The following is an 18,577-nucleotide window of genomic DNA, read 5'->3' on the forward strand; positions in this document are numbered from 1 at the left end:
TTTTTTAAATCATCCTGCTAAATTTGTTATTCAGAATTAATAAAATGTACAAATTTTAATTAAATATTTTTAATGAATACTTTAACACGTGTAATGATGAAGTAATTATTTGACATTCATGAAATATGTATAATTAAACTTGATTAAAATCAAAAATTAAATGTGCCACTTTTTTAATTACCATAATTTGATATTAAGATGAATGAATTTATGGAGCGAAAAAAGTCAACATTAAATTCAATTTGTACAAAAACTTATTAAAAATCACTTTTTTTTTGACTTCCTAAAATTAAAGATTATCTTTTAAAATTGTAATATTTTTCAAATTTAATGAGTACTGGATATTTTAAATTAAAAATGTGACTAAATAATATGTTATTGTTAAAAGGAATTTTTTTACTCGAAACATTTCCACGGTAGATCACAAGTCTTGTAGGAGCATTATTAAAGGTAAAATTAAGTTCAAATTCTTAGAACAAGTCAGGGAAATACTTAAGTTTTTAGTTATATTGCGCAATAGTTGGAATTTTGCTCAAACCACCAGTTCTTGATAGGAGTACTGTTAAAATCGTAAATGGACTGTAATTATAACTTAACATAAACAGAGTGTGACGCTCTACCTTGTGTAAAATACATCAAAATACCCTAACTGCATGAATAGCCAATGTTGGTCAAACAAGTAATACTACATGCATTACGTTATGTACCTAAATCTGTGTATATTGGACAAATAGCCTTCATTGTGTCGTGGTATCTGTAGAGTACGATGGAACTTAACAATAGCGCCCCTCGCCTTGCACGAGTACCCTAGACGTATACCGACCACTGCAGTGCGCCGACAACGTTTACAAAAAACGGAAATAAAACTGCAGGCTACCCTCTTGCCCTGATTTGATCGGTAGGTAGCACAGATCCCTTCCGGCTTTTGCTAGTTAACCGGCCTCTATGTTCGCCCACAGTATAATTACAAATAGCATATTGAATACTTAGTCAGAGTTGGTCACGGACTATTAGATCTGTAAAATAATAATTATCTATTTTGCTTATTTTAAGTACTTTGATATCGTAATGGAAAAATGCAATTTTATGTCATAAATTAGATTGTATCGAATTTCTCATTTTAAAAATTTTATGTTTATCAGGTAATTAAAAATTTAATCTGCAAGCAGTAGATGAAACTTAAATCGTTTTACTTGAGAAATCCCTAAAATTACACACAGTGATTGTCTAATTTTTAAAAAAATCATTTTTACCCGGGTACGCTAGTTTTTACGGGAATAATGACAAATTAAGACCATCCGAGCGTGTTTTTTGGTGAAGTAGGTAAGAGCTTAGCGCAGGAACACTCTACTGACATCAGTAAAAAAAAAAAAGAACCCAGATTTGCTGTCCCCATTTGTTTTCGGTAATTCTATTTTTTGAGGACTTTCATTTATAAAAACTTTTATCAAATGCGTAGTATAGTGCCACTTTAATAGTTACAATGAGACTTCTAAAAATATCCAATACAAAAGGTTTAATCATTTTGAATTTAACGTGTTGCAAAGAATATTTCAAACGATTAGATTATATATTATAATCTATATTCAAAAGTTTTATAATGTACGCTTTGAATAGCCACTGAGTCTACAGTATTTTACACATTAAAAGAAAACTTAATGCAAGGCCATTCAGACTACCAAAGTTTCTGGGATTAATTTTAAAGTTTCTGATCGCAATTAAAATTAAAACCGTAAAAGAAATCGACTTTTAGTTTGATATTTTTATAAATCACATGCATTAAACTTTGACGACAAATGTCAGTTAGTTAGAAATCGTAACTAATTGACACGGGTGGTTTTGTTACATGATGTGTCATAGATTACAAAAATGAGTATTTTTTACTTTCGAAAATTGTATGCAGAATTAAAATAGATTTTTTAAATTATTCAACGTCAGCGATGTTGCATTAACTTTAACATACGCATTTTTTTTAAACAATGCCACGTCAACTTTAATACTTTATTTGCTTTGAACGTGGTTTATAGTAAATTTTATATTTGACATAATGGTATTTTAATAAATCATTGGGGAAACATCATATTAACCTGTCCAAGTTCTTCTTATATTGAAGTACTAAAATTTATTTTTCGTTAAGTTAAATCAATAGAAAGCACATTATTCAATCTGTCAGCTCATCTGAAAACAATATTAGGACAAAATTCAAAAAACAACACAAAATTAATAAACATTTTTAAAAAACACACTACTTTTTGACAAAAAACGTTATGCTTCGTTTAAATGTAATTATAAACGTACGTAATTATTTACATTTTTTTTAATTGGGCTAGTTGACATAGCGAAGTATTTTTAAAGATAAAACTTAGAAAAATAATGAGTCAACTTAAGTCATACTTAAATTTAACATCTCATTCTTGAGATTGAGATTTCAAAATTATTTATAAATTTTTATTCACGTATACTAATGTTGAAAAATAAAAATATAGCATAGACGTTTTAGATTCGAATAATTTTGTATTTTGTTAATATTTTCAATAAAATTGCTAATAATTTAGCAAAATCAAGCGCTTAAGTAATAAATAAATAATAAATTAAAGAAAAGGTGAGTCAATAATTGACTCAACATTGGGTAACTAATATTTTAATATTGTTGTATTACAACAGATGTATTTGTTCTTATTAAAAATAAAAGTCACAAAGGGTCGAAGGATTTTGCAATAATTTAAATTCATTAAATTAATTAACTTTATTTATAATATATCAATTAAAAAATATGTATGATAAGGTTGGTCTTGTTACCAAATGTGTAAATGTAAAGATAATAAAAAAAAAAAAAAATGAAAAATAAATAATAAATAATAAATAATAAATAAAAATAGCTGTCTTGTAACAATTGAAATTATTTTATGCTCATAGCCAATTGTAGATATTAGGGTAGTATTTTAAACACAATTCATCATTTACTAACTGAAACGGATATCAAAGTACAATAAAATTAAAAAAAAAATTTTGGGTAAAATGTGATACGCATTAAAAAATATATATTTTTTGTTCATGAAAGAAAATTGTACTTACTGTAAACCCCTATTTATTAAGAGTTCAAAAATAACCGATATAATTTAAGTAGTCAAAGAAGGTAACTTATTAAAAAAAAAAAAATACTGGTTTAGATACTCGTGGTTAGAATTATAGCACTCATATAATTAGTCTCACTTCTTTTATTATTTTAATACACATCTACTTTAGATAGAATACTTAATTAAAATCATTGTTACATTGTCAAAATTTGATTAACAACAAATACTTTATAGATTATTAGGATTTATTTTCAAGTAATTTATATTCAACCAGATAATAAGTATACGGCAAAATGTGATAAATATTTATAATACTTGACGGAAAGAGTCTTCTACATAGATGACTTTCTACTGAAAGTAATCGTATACTGAAGTAATTCCTTTTGATCGAGAGTATTGAAGTAGCATATAAACTCAGTACTAAAAAATTATATGAAAGTTAGTAGAATTTTTTTTTTAATAATACAATAAAATGTTGCATCTACAAACTGATAATATGATCATGATTCTGAAGTATAATTGACATCACAAGTCTATAATTTCAAAAATAATTGACACAATATTGGTTAATAACATAATTTTTGTTAGGAAATGACAAGTCAATCTAAATTCATTAGATTATTTCGTAAAATCGTTACTATTTCCATAAACATCAATATTTTTATAAAAAAATGTTATAATTCAATATTAATCTTCTCGTCTAAATAGTAGGACTTATGGTAGATTTGATACTAGAGAGGCAACAGTAAGCATGAATAATTCTTTACTACTTTAAGGATCTAAGATGAGGTTGTGTAACACTTTTGTATGCTTGCAAAGTATATAAAATATTTTTAAAGTGAGGAACCATTTCAAAAGGTTAGGAATCCTAACCTTTTGCACTTGATTGGACTTTATTTTGGTTGTACTATACTCAACATTTTGTCCCTTGAGATGTTAAATCAAGAAAACAAGTCAATACATATTTATAGCTGCTGAGTGTGACGCATTGACTGTAAACAGATTTACAGTTTTTTTATTTATCTTTTACTAGAACTGTATCACTTCTTATTCTATGTTTTTTATGCTATGAGCTGTTAATACTTAAAAAATAAATAGTATAATTTTCATTATTAAAATTCATTTTTCAGTTTGGCGCTTTACACAAGGTTATAATAAAAAATTGTTTAACAAAGGGACTTTTTATGTTTTACAAAGCTCGATAAAAAAACTGTCAAACGGATGGTAGCTAATTATTCTTCACAAGTAAAATTAATGAGTAAATATTCTGTCATTTAAGTAACCCTGATAATAATGTCATAACGTAACAAAAAACCAAAAAGTTCTAGGTCAACATTTCATGATTTATAAGAGAGCATTTCAAAAGTTTGTCTCGAATAAGAATTATTCGATTAGTCTACCTAAAATTTTTATTAAGTCACTTAATTATAATAAGAAGATAATTAACGAATACTTAAAATAAATTATGATACAATTAATAATAGTAAAAATTAGTGATGGGCATTTTCAAATATTTTAAGCTATCGAATTGTGTTTATACAACCGAATAGTTTATTTTTAGCATAAAATATCGTATAGTCTTTAAAACTATTCGAATATATTGTGTAACTATCGAATATTTTATGAAAGACTATCGAATAGTTCGATAGTTACTATTCGATAATTACCATCACTACGTGAGGAAAACACGGTACCGTGTCAAATAGTTTAAATTAGCTTTAACAATATGTTATGAAAGACTTGTTTTTATGTTTATAAGGTATTACACATCGTAATTCTTAACTTGATTAATGAAGTTTATTTACAGCAGGTCAGAGAGGGCAAGTAGTAATTACAATATTTTTTATTCGTTTTACTATTTCGCTGAGATTAGTGTTATGTGGAGGACGTAGGGTAGGAAGCAGCAGCTAAAACATATTCATTCTATAGCCGTTTATTACGAACTGAACAATCAACATAATCATTATCACCTATACACTCGTACATAAACATTAGCAATACATAACAAAATAATCTATTATACTACTTTATTTTGATTATTATTTTACAGATTTTACTACAATTACAACTAAAAATTACAAAATTCAATCAAACATAAGGAACTTAATATTTCACAAATTCTTTCTTATAGGTACTTTCTTAGTTCTCTCTGAATGTCTTACCTCTGTTTCCTCTTCTCTTTCCTTCCTTTTTCTATTTATTAAAATCTTACTAGGTAAATTAATATTTTCAGGTAATTNTAAAATCTTACTAGGTAAATTAATATTTTCAGATAATTTAACATTGATTAACTCTTTATCTCTTAATTTAGGATATCTTAATTGATTCTGATGAGCTGTTCTAATATTGCCTCTTAACTATATCAAGTACAAATATTTACTGTTAACTATTTTAATTATTGCAGATAACCATTTAATTGTCTCTTTAAAATGATTTCTATAGTATACTTGCTCTCCCTCTTTAAGTTGATTGACTGGTTTGTCTTCGCTACCATAATACTTATTTTTGTCTAACTCAAAACTCACCCTTTTTTTATTTTTAATTCCTTCACTCTTAGGATTTAATGAACTAACTGGTGTTTTTATTTTATAAGACAAAATATTATATTTAGGTGATCTACCTGTTACCGTTGAGAGCATTGCATTACATGCTGAATTAAACCTTATAATTTTTTTCTTAAATAGTTAAATTGTTCACCTTATTGTCTAACAAATATCTGTTAAAGTATGACTTGACTGTTTGCATCCATCTCTCAGCCAAACCATTTGATTGACTATGGTGCGGAGGACTCTTACTTATTTTAATACTATGTTCTTTACCAAACTTTTTCTAGTTCCCATGAATTCAAAGGAGGGCCATTATCTGACAAAATCTCATTTGGTAATAAAAAATAAGCAAAACACTTTTGAAAAACTTTAATTAAATCCATACAACATGTTTTTCTCATAAGTTTAACTTCGATGATTATACTAAATGCATCGACAATTCTTAAAAACGTGTATTCCTCAAAATAGTAAAATCAATATGCACCCTTTCAAAAGGATACTTAGCTGCTTTTCACTTAGATTGAACTATTTCTTTAGGTATCCTAAGTAACTGATTACAAATTGTACAACTAGGCACATAACTCTTTATTCGTGTTTCTCTACCAAAACAAACTCCTGGCTAATATTTTAATTCTTACAATGCCTTCATGATCTTTATGTAATAATTCTAACACTTTATTTTATAATACTTCAGGAATAATTAATCTTTCTTCAAAAAATAAACAATCACTTTCTATATTTAATTTATTTTTTATTTTAAGATAATACTTTAGATTTTGATTTACCTCTAGGCCAGCCTAACATAACATTGCCCTGAAGTAATACCTCACGGTAGTTCAAGGGCGGCCGTCATTATGTCGACCGTGTGACAAAAAAAAACCTAATATAACATACTCATAAATAGTATATAATTCTTTATCCTCTTTCAAACATTTTTTACCTCATCTAAATTTATTTCTACCTCGTTTATAATACTAAATATATTTATTTCTTGTTCATCTATATAAATTTGGCTAACTAAAGATAACCTTGATAATGCATACGCATGTGTCATACTCTTACTAGGATGGAATTGAAAGGTATAATCATACATGGATAACATTACTGCCCATCTTTGTAACCGAGAAACAGTAACTACCGATGATCCTTTCTCAGGACTACATATTTCTTTTATAACTTGCAAATCTGAGCACAATATAAATTTATTCCCATAATTGTATTTGTGGAATTTTTTAATAGTAAAAATGATAGCTAAAGCTTCTCTATGAAGTTGAGAATATTTTTGTTCAGTCACAGATAATGTACTTGACACAAACATTAATGGCTTTTTCACTCAATCTACTACATGTCCCAACACTGCTCCTACTCCATAAGGTGATCCATTAGCTAAATCACTATAGCCTTTTATAGATCATTAATTTTAGATAATTATTATTAAGACTAAATTTATGAAAAAGGTTAAAAATTTCGTTAAAATAACTTATTATATATTTTCTGTATATATATCGTAATAAATTATTTCATTGGAAATATTAATAATTTCTATGTAACTTAAATAGATGATACATTTGAAATATTTAGAACTATTTTTCTTAAAGTTATATTTTATAGTTTTTAATTATTTAGTAATAATATCAAAAATTATTCGTGATAGAAAAAATATAATTGCTGATTTAAAATTAGCACGATAAATTGAATAATTAAAGTATATTTTTGACTCTGATAAAATTTTTTTCTGATTATTTATTCATAATTAACAACAAATTATTATCTAAAAAGTTCTGTATTAAGTCTTTTAATTATTATACACGTTTGTCATATAACTAATAACTACTTCATAATTTTTTATAATTTTCCAAAAAAATTACAATACTAAATTATTAAATATCAATTTCATACTACGTTGAATTGCTTTAATAGATATTTATTCATATATTATGTTTATAAAGCAACTACTAATTAGGAATTATGATAGAAATAGGAGTTAATTTACTTTAGGAATAATCAACCAATTTATTAAAATTAAAGATTATCTATAGATTTTTTTACTTAAAACTGCCATAACTTTTTTAAAAGAGACTAAATCAATATCACTTTTTTTCATAAATACATGAGATATTACTTTTTGAAAAATGTATGGATCAATACAATTTTTTTATGAAAAATACTATTTATATACCTTTTTTATTCGACATAATGATATCAAAATTATTTTAATATTATAAAATAATAATTAATAATTAGAAAAATATTAAATTGAACTCACGAATTACAAAAAATATCGTTATTATATTTGCTAAAATTCGATTAGGATTTTACAGTTATAATATACAATATTTATAAATGTTTAGTACAAATAAAATCATTAATACTTTTATCATAAAGTGTACAACTAAAAAAAATCATTTTAAGATAACAAAAAAAAAAAAAGTTTAACTAAATTAAATGAAATAATGTTAAAACAATATTGAAATAAATGTAAATTATATATTCGAAAATATTTTTTTATAAGGCAACGAAAAAATCTGTTCATTAAATAAGTGAAAAAAAAACAAAAATTGAAAAATGAAAAGTAAAAAATAAAAAAAAATTAAAGTACAAAACACATAAAATGTTAAAATAAGTTATTAATTCAGTTAATACAAAAGCAAATCTTGACATAAATAATTTTCTTTCAACATAAAGAAGACATCCGAAAGTATGTACGGTAATAGATTACAATGTGTACAGTGACTACGGCAAGCATAAGTGTTATAAGGTAAAATATACAGACATATGTCAAAAAACAAATAAAGTCACAATCGGCACAGAAGTCGCTATTGGTGTTGATATCAAAATTGTAATAGCATATCATAAGTATGAAGAAAACATCTATGGTCGAAGACAGTCCAATAGAATTGGTTCGACCTCATATAATAGACACAAGTTATTAAGTTCAACAATTTCATGATAAGATTTTTGTTCTATGAGATGTTGTATTGGAAGCAGTGAGATTAAGGCTTTGTCAGAATCTGTGTAATCATCAGAGGTGGGCAAAATATTGTCTAGGACTTTGTATAAAATATCAAGCCACCTATTGTTTCTCTGGAGGCCAAAAAATGCAAAAGCGTGCCCGCAGTTACGATCCGGTTTCAAAATTGCGTACGACTCAAACATACCAGTCATTGCAAAAAGACATCCGATGGCTATTTGAGTGTGCAGTGGATATCCAATTAGTAACATATCGTTCGTAGTGTGCTTCAATGAATCTAAGATGGAATGCAAGCAATTGTATTGTAACTTGACATTGTTTATACAATTTTCCAAATAAACATCTGTCAAATCACAAACTGTTGTATCTGATTTACAGTTTTTCAATTGAGATTTAAAATACGAGGATCGAGTTTTTTTATCAGCAGTTCTTTCGACGTAAGGAAATTTATCTATTATCTTATTTCTACACTCAAGTAACGACCCATCGCAAAATTTTGATCCACGTACTTTCGTTACTGGCTTTCCCATACAAAATTTTACCTGTGACACATCAATATTAGATTTTTTACATCGTACAGTTAATTTTTTATTCCATATATTATTTTCTAAATTACAAAATTTTATCATGTCCTTGTACAATATTTCAGCTTCTTCTCTAAGGCTTAAGTCTCGACGGCTCATCTTTTCCGCGTACGAGACGTCAAATTTCTTCTTATTATACTTTTTGGATACGTTTTTTGATATAAGAGTTTGGTCTTCACGAATCGGTTTTAAATTGTACCTTTTGATAAACTCTTTGCACACATAACTTTGAATTTCCTTCATTTCATTATAATACTCGGCCTTTAAAAACCACGACCTAATGTTTCTCTCGATAGTTCTTATTTGTAAGTTGGAAAAATAACTTGAACACTTGAATATTTCGTTAATAAAAGTCCTGGGTATTTGTCTAAGAGGAAACATTGCGTTTTCGTGGTTTTCACTTTCAAAAAACGACTGAATGAAAGGCTCTGCAAATTTTCTACCTTTGTAATCTTTGCATACGATATATGTTTCTGAATTTCCGGACTTACTGGTGGCTGGTTTTTGAATTTCGACAGATTTAAATAGACAACAAAGCAAATATATTCTACAAATTGTGTTACATTCGAATATCGTAAACGTTTTTAATACAAATGATCCTCTGTCTTTTAATATGTTCAAACCTACCATTACCTCATAATTATGTAAACGCATGACAGTACATTCTTGTTCATTTGGATTATTTTGACAATCTATACTTCCATCGGCCGTTACCAAACTTACGCCGTCTATAAATCTTTTAGAAACCGTCTGCAATAAGTGTTCGTGATACTTCGGTTGAAATATGTCACCAGTATAGTCCGGACCGAATTCCCATTTGTCTAATGTGTTTAATATTAAGCGGTCATCAGTAATAATTTCAGGTTGGCCATTGGATTCATGGTACGGGTTAAGTGTCATGGCCAGCCAGTCGAAATTTAAGTTACGATGATTTAGTGATATGTAATGATTCAGCGCAGAAATAAATGCTCCGGGAGCTTCACAGAGATGTACAGAGTTGAAATTAGATTTGGATGTACGTTCTTGAGTAATCAAAGTAGAATTGCCTAAGATTTCATAGAACTTACACCAAGCTTGAGTCAAAAAATCAGGACGTATATTTTTCTTAAGATGACCAATGACTAATCCAGCAGGATTCATTTTGGTTGTATGTGCATGCCATGTTTCGCTGTTGAAGTTATCCAGTTTGTGCTTAACAAAATTCAACTCTAATTTCAGTTCTTGAAACTTGTGTAATTGCCAAGAAGGCTTTGTAAACATACTACTAGAGCGCGGCATTCGCCAATTTGTACTAAGTACAAACTTTTTAGAGAACGCTATAGCTTTTTCGTTATGTTCGGTTGGAGGTGTCATTGTGTGAAAAAATACTTAAACTTTCTTCGTTCACGTCAAATCGCCTCCTGAAGAGAAAACTATTTATTTGATTTAAGCATATAGAAATTTTGTTACCTAGAAACGGATTTCTGTATGTTTAATTATAAATAAAAATAACTATTGGCCTAAACTAAAATTAAATCATAATCCCACGATAAATTTTTATACTTTTAAATAAAACAATTATACCTATGTAAATAATCAACATTTAGAGAAATACAAAAAGAAAATACTTATCAATTTTGGGAAAAAAAATATAATTTTTTTTTTTAATGGTTACAGAAAATATTACGACATACTTAAATAATGTAACATTTGTTTTAAAACCTTATTTCTAAACTCAGTTTAAAATGTATTATTACCATAAGGATCAATATTAATAATAATTATTATAAAATGGTAAAATTTTAAAATCAAATAGATAATTTTTCACAATGTTATTTTTATAAATAAAAAAACTACTTACCATTTATTTATGAAAAAATACCACTTTTCTATAATAATATTTTTTATATAATACCTCAATAAGTTATATCCAATAGTAAATTATTTAATATGTATTCATATATTACAATTATAAATCATAAAATTCGTAATCAGAATATAAATAAGGAAATAGGAGATCATTTGCTCTTGAAATAATCCACTAAATTTTTAAAAAATAAACACTATCTACAGATTTGCATCGAAGCGTTTTTTATAATAGTAATTTTAATCACTGTCAAATTAAATCTATACTGGACCCAACTATGCCGCGACCCCACCGTTCTGGGTTTTTTATTATTAATAGTATCCAGAAGTACACACATTAAAAAAATTGTTTTGAAAAACTTTGAAGGGTTCAAATTTGTGCAACATTGTTATAATAATGTATAGTAACATAGAAATAATATTCGTTTTAGGGGGGATAAATACCTCATAATCCACCACTAAACTTTAAACTTCAGTAACAATGCATTGTTAGTTTTCAAGTCAGTTAATAAAAATTTGTGATGGCATGTTCTTACTATTAATACTGTTCTTATAATTACTATTATTTTAAAACCGACAAACTAGCTACGCCCTCTCTTGGCTTGTGGCCTATTGTTTTTTCTCTTTAAACCGGTTGCGATACTTGTTGGCGCCATCATTATCAATTTATTTCTATTCCAAAAGTTAACTAATTAAATTATGTAACATCAGCGAACAAGTAGACTTTGTATAAAATGATCTATTAATTAATCTTGACGTTGTCAGAAACAATATTCACTATAATTTTTATCGTTTATTTGAAAGCTATTAACAAAAAGTATTTACACGTAACATTATTGCAGTAATAATAATAATTCTAATTTAAAGTTTATGTTCTAATGAGTTAAATATTAAAATTAAAGTTAAATATTAGTTTTTACTTTCGTTATTTCCATGTTTTTATTATTCAATAGTTTTACTACGCGCGTGACTTGAATCATAAAAGAATACAAAACGTTTAAAGAGGTTAAAAATGCGAGGTTGACTATTTGACAAAATTCTCACAAATTATTAGTTTTAAAAAGTATTTACGTTGTCAGAATATCGAAGAAAAATATAATTATTATGTATAAATAACTACCCCGAAATTACTTAGTGTAATATGACAGCGTGAACTTCTTAATTTGATGTTAAATGAATTTATATAAAATCAGATTATTTTTGGTTTATAAGGATAAATCGAAAAGAAATTTTTTTTAACTTTAGATATGTATTTGCTTGGATTGATAGTATTTATGTTTAGTGATTTATCTTGTATTTTTTCTCGACATGTATGGATAGAAAGTAAATATAAACAAAATTCTATACAGTTCACGNTTCTCGACATGTATGGATAGAAAGTAAATATAAACAACATTCTATACAGTTCACAATTTTATTATAAGGAAATGAAAATTTAGGACTGTAAAAGCTGAAATGCATGTATGTCTATAATACATTTTTACAGAGTAACTTATGTGTTGAATCTCTGTCGTACCGTTATACTTCCTTCTATACCAAATATAAAGTTCAAATATTGACTAATGCCATTATGAATTGTTAATATCAATAAAATGTTGTTAATGGTCAAACATGTGTATTCACAAACGCACGTTCAACGCTGTAGTTACAAAATGAAGTTAAAAGTATGAAATCATCGTCAGTATTAAAAACAATTTTATATGCTGGTTCATTATATTAAATGAACCAATATTGCTTAGATTTCTTTTCAAGTACATTTTGTTTCCATTTTCTTTGTTGGAAGAACTTTTCTTTTCAATTAATTATTGCTGTTTCCTTGTATTCACAAGTATCATGTCAGAACACGAATGGGTTTCAATAGAGACTTTAGTTTTACAGTACCATGAGTGATTTTTTTTCCATTTCAAAGGATTCAATGAATCGAATTAATTGACAAAAATAAATTTAGTGGAGGCAAAGAAAAAAATTCCAACATGGAAAATTATAATATTTATACCTAATTAACCCGGAAATAAAGTTGAATACGACCGAAGAAACTCAGGAAAGTTGTGTTTTTAAAATTATTATCATAGCGGTTGTAAACGTTATTTCGTTAAAGCCTCTTAATTGACAACAGATGACTGATTTTAATCATAGTATTATTTAATTAACAATACTACGATTATGATTGTGTTTGAATTCAATGGAGGCGTACTACAATGCCGTGTTGTTTTTATGTTGTCTGGCGAGGACTTTGCGTTGCTCTGAAAGCAAACAGAATGACAGCCATAGTTTAGTGGGCCTTGAGAACAGAAATAATAGCGCACAATATCGTGATGTTCGGATCATTATGGCTGTACACGAAGCTGTTAGGTAAAGGATGCATCATGAACGCGCAGTGTGCCGTGTGCTTCACCAAGACGGCTGCCAGTGCGACACTTAAAACCATTGCACCGCACGAGTAGCACGCGCCGTTAACGATGCCGCCCGTTTACGCAGGTGCGGACGCCAGACGTGTTTTTTTGGATACGGTGGGCCGACGCGCTACGATTTGTCAGTGGTTTAACGCGCGTCACGCCGACCGCAACCGTCACGGGCCGCTGTTGTCTTTTGTTCCGCGCAACCGGTAGACCCACACGTCGTTAGTGCGCCTTGTGCGGCCGGATTTTCTGTTTGAGCCGCTACCGGTCGTCTGGTGGACCGCACGGGCCCCTCCCTCGAGGGCGACTGCTGACGCCGATGGAGCACGTGGACCATTTGTACGTATTAAGACCAACGTAGAAAAATCTATCCGACTGGTAAAACCGACCGAGTAGGCTTAGTCTGTGTAGATTTACTATTGCCGTTTACCATTAAACGTTTTGTTGCTAAAAATTAATCTAAACACACACGTTACTTTTCCGAGGACAATGCATTGCTTGTACTCGACTGTAGAGAACACGACCAGTCGGGTTTTAACGTGACGCCAAGAGCTATACGCCGACATGTAATTTTTTTTGGTTAAGTAAAAATCAAATATTTTTTTCCACCATAAAAACACAAATATTTCTTTGAACACATTGTATTATCGTAGTCGTCGTTGTCGTGTATTAGCGAAGTAAAAAATAATCTACAAGTTTTTACCCAATACACAATGGTAAAAAAACCGATTGAAGTAACATGAAAATCTGTGCACATCATTTACTGCGGCAGTGAGTAATATTTTTTAATACAATTTCTTTGGTTGACAACGAAAATGCATATTTTTTCAATCGAAAAATTAGTTATACACTTGAATTCCGCTTTGTATTTTTTTTCGTTTATTTCGGATGCAAAATTAGTTTTTTTTTATTATCGACTTTAAAAAAATTGACGGTATTTCATTAACGGCTTTGAATCCCCCGACGATTCGCACATTATCATTTATTGAAGGAATTACTTCCTCTTCTTTTTACGAGTCATGTTAAATGTGAATTACGCGGTGGATTCATTTGATAACAACAATTGAATGTGAAAGAAATAAGATAAAAATCGACAAGAATTTCCGTCGAGTTACTAATTTGCATGACGTTTTTCCGCCTTTAGATGTTAAACGTATTTACTAATAAACGGTTTGATTCGTGTAATATCACAACCAAGTAGGCTGTTGGCAATTCTAATCACAAGTCATAAAACGTATAATATAGTGTGATATATATATTTACTATCAGTAACCTCTTACCGTTTTGAAAAAGTATTATTCTTTGGTAGTTTTGAAAAACACTGGTATTGTTCTTAATTAATGAATAATAAATAACAAGATAAAAATAAATTACATCAAGTCACACTTCAAGTAGGTGCAACTAAGACATTTTAAACTATAGATCGACATTAAAATAAATTAACAATAACAAATTAATCAGAAATGCTGGTCCCTAACAACTTGAAATGAATCCATCATAAAATTATTTAATAATAATAGACATAGACATTTGTTAAAAAATATGGTGGGCACGGAATATTTAGTATAATAATCTTTTTCTTTCTTATCTCAATATGTTATGTATAACGCGAAAAATATAACTTCATTGTGCGTTTTTGTAATTTGTTATTATTATCTCTTATTTTGTGCAATGCATAAAGTTGTACAATTTATAAGATAGTTGTTTGAAAACAAATGCTTTTAGTAAAGTTTACCAAAATCCGTTAAAAAGGGTCAATGTATAATGGATGACCATTCGTTTAAAAAACGAAATATTCTTTTTATCGTAAACTAGTAGTTATNGTTTAAAAAACGAAATATTCTTTTTATCGTAAACTAGTTACATCCAACAAAACGTGATTAATATGTTTCTTTGACATGTATAAGAATACTTTAAAATGCAAAAGTAAGAAAATGTTTAAGCAAATATAAAAAGAATGATCGGTTGTATGGAGTTACCTAAGTCCAAGTTTGATATAATATCGTAATAAGTATTAGAGTTTGTTGCATCGACATTATTTTAAAGAAATTAAGAATGATATGAAAAATTTAAAACTCCGAAATAATATAGTTGTAGGCAATTGTATGAATTTCAAAAGTACAAAATGTTTTTCAATCCGTGAAGAATATTGTTAAATTGAATTCACAATGGTTTCAATTATTCTCGTAATTTCACAGCAGGTCAGATATTTGGCCAAACAGTTGAAAACACATTCCCCAAAAAGTGTTTCAACAAAGCGTAAACAATTTTCCTTTATAAAAGTTCATCTCAAATAAAAATTGTACTCTATGATCAAATAGATCTTTTATAATTTTATTCTCGTAATTATTTCATACGTGTATTCGTTAGATACGTGGAAAATCTTAAAAGGTTAGAAGTTTTTTGCTTGCATTTTTATTTTACATTGTTACCATGAAATTCATATATTGAGTTGGAGATCTTTTATTATAGATATTGGATTTTAGTCGATAATATAATCTTGTTTTATTTTTCTAACGTTGACGGAACAATATAACTATCAATTGCTCACATCCACACGCGCAAAAATCCCAAATTTAATTTGCATATTTTAGTTGTATATATATTTTTTCAAAAAGATTGAATAGCAAACCTCAATACCGAGTCTTCCTATTAAGCGAAATATAAGACAGCATAAAAATAAGTAAAAGTACGGTTGTATTTGAAATATAGAACTAACGATTTATTAGATTCATAAAATAAATTGCTCGAGTGCAATTTAAGATAAACATAGAAAAAAGTAGTGTCCTTTACATAGCTTTAAAGTGACCGAATATGTAATAAACTTAGAATAACAAAAAATGTCGATTAAAGTTCAAACAGTATGACATCGACTCTTCTCTATTGGTTTCTGAGATATTTGAAGGGAATTGACTGTTTTTTATATTATTGAATTATCTCATGCACATTTTATATGTTTTTGTTCATGAAAATTAAATTGTGGTTGTATGTATTATAGATTTATTTGCATAGAATTGAATTTTATGCAAATAATCCATTAAAAATATAAAAACGTTGAATTGAGGTTAGATAAAAAATTATATGGATGAAACTATATATAAAATAATATTTATACTCAATAATAGCAGATAACTTGAAGATTTTATCTTTTAATTGAAATTGGTTTCTGATTTTTTATTGAACATTATTAATACACTCCCTTTAGTTTTTAATTAATTTCTTGAAGTAATATTTTTGGTAGGCGTTTTACCAAAAAACTTTTCTTTTACGAATACACCATTTTAAAATCGTAATTGACATGTGTTATACAATAACTTTTGATATAAACGTCATATTTATTTTACGTTTTTATGTATTTTCGATAAAAAAAAAACGTTTTCAACATAGTATCGAAGTTAAAATGACTGGTATATCGAGAATGGTTATAGTTTGCTAGAGGTTTTATCTTTAAGTAAAAATTTCGAAACATTCAAATCAAGTACCATATTACATACTTTTTCATTTTTTTATCTCGGCAATGACTTCTTGAAAAGTGCTATTGGTTTTGCGCTTTAGTGACATTTTAGAATAGCAAAAGTGAGTATATCAGAATACTTATTATCCAAGTAAAATAATATTTGGATTAAAAATTTGAGTTTAAATTATATTCATGTAAATTTTATAAAAAAATAGGTTAATATAAAAATGTTATAGAGATCTAAAATCAAAAATACGAAATCGAGAATTTTAACACAAAAATAGCGTAATTTTGAATACATTAATCATTTTCACCATGAAAACAATCTATAGTTTGACATTTTTTTTTGTTCGTAGTAAACTATATTTCATAAGCTTTATTTAAGATATGTATAAAAGTGTCAGTATTTCTGGAATATTTTCAAAAGTTAAGTTGAAAAAATTAATTTTTTGTGAAAACATTATAATTTTGAATCCCCTTCTGTGAGCAGGGTGAAGGGTTAGATTTGAAAAAAATAAACCAAATGATAGGTAAATATCTAATACATCTATTAAAAAAAAAATTGTTTCTATTCATCTATTATTGAAAAAGTTATGGCAGTTTTAAGGAAAAAAATTTAGAAAATTACTGATTTATAAATTTGTAATTTTTTTGAAGATTTCCTCCATTGACGGAGAACGAGGGAAAATTTTCCAATTTTCGTGGGTAATGTTTTCGACTAGACACGATTTTTGATCTTTTGACGTAATGTTGAAAGATATCGATTCGTTGAGAGCTGAGAAAAAGTGATGACTAATAAAAAAAACACATCATAGTAAAACAAATATCTTTTCAGCTTTACATCGAAGTTAAAAATCTCTCTGTTAGGAATACAAATTGACGAGTTTATACAATAAATTTATAATTATATTATAATTTGAAAATTGGTCGATTTGGGCAAGGTGCCCTAATTAATAGAAATAAGGTATTCCTATTAACAGAAAAGTCCCAAACTTTAGTTAAAAATTTTCATATTAGTATTTTAATGATCACACCCACACAAAATTATGTCTTATTACGTTACAAAATATAATCAGTACCTAAATGTTTAATTATAAAATACTGTATAACATGTCATTATTTATATAAGTTTAGGTCGAGTAAAATACATGTAGTGAAATGTTTAAAAATATTATATATCAGTTTTTTTAGTAGTTAATAGTATATATATATATATATTGCATTTAATAGACATGAGATGCTAATTGAAAACTATTCCCAGTTAAGTTTATAAAGACGATTATAATTATAATTTATTTATGTTTATGTTTGTTTACAAATTAATAACATTTTGTGAAAAAAATTATTCATTTGTTTTTATGAAAAAAGTAAACATTATAATTACTTTAAAATTAACTATTTTTTACTAGGCATTAGGTTTTTTTAATTAACTTTGAATTTTTTATCTCATACAATTGAACATTTCAAAAATTTACGTCACAATTACTGTTATCCTTTTCCAGACTGTTACATGTTTTAAACGTGTAAATGTGTAAATGTGTAGTTAATAATACCAATTAACACTTTACGTGTAATTACTAATCCGGAAAAAAATGATTGTGAATGTTTTGACATTGTAACGTGGTGAATGTTATACACATGTATATTAAAAAAATAAAGAACCTGAGCTTTATATATTTTTAGAATCAATTGATTTTA

Source organism: Daktulosphaira vitifoliae, unplaced genomic scaffold (genome assembly GCF_025091365.1).
Source record: "Daktulosphaira vitifoliae isolate Bord-2020 unplaced genomic scaffold, ASM2509136v1 Scaffold_4, whole genome shotgun sequence".
NCBI lineage: Eukaryota > Metazoa > Arthropoda > Insecta > Hemiptera > Phylloxeridae > Daktulosphaira > Daktulosphaira vitifoliae.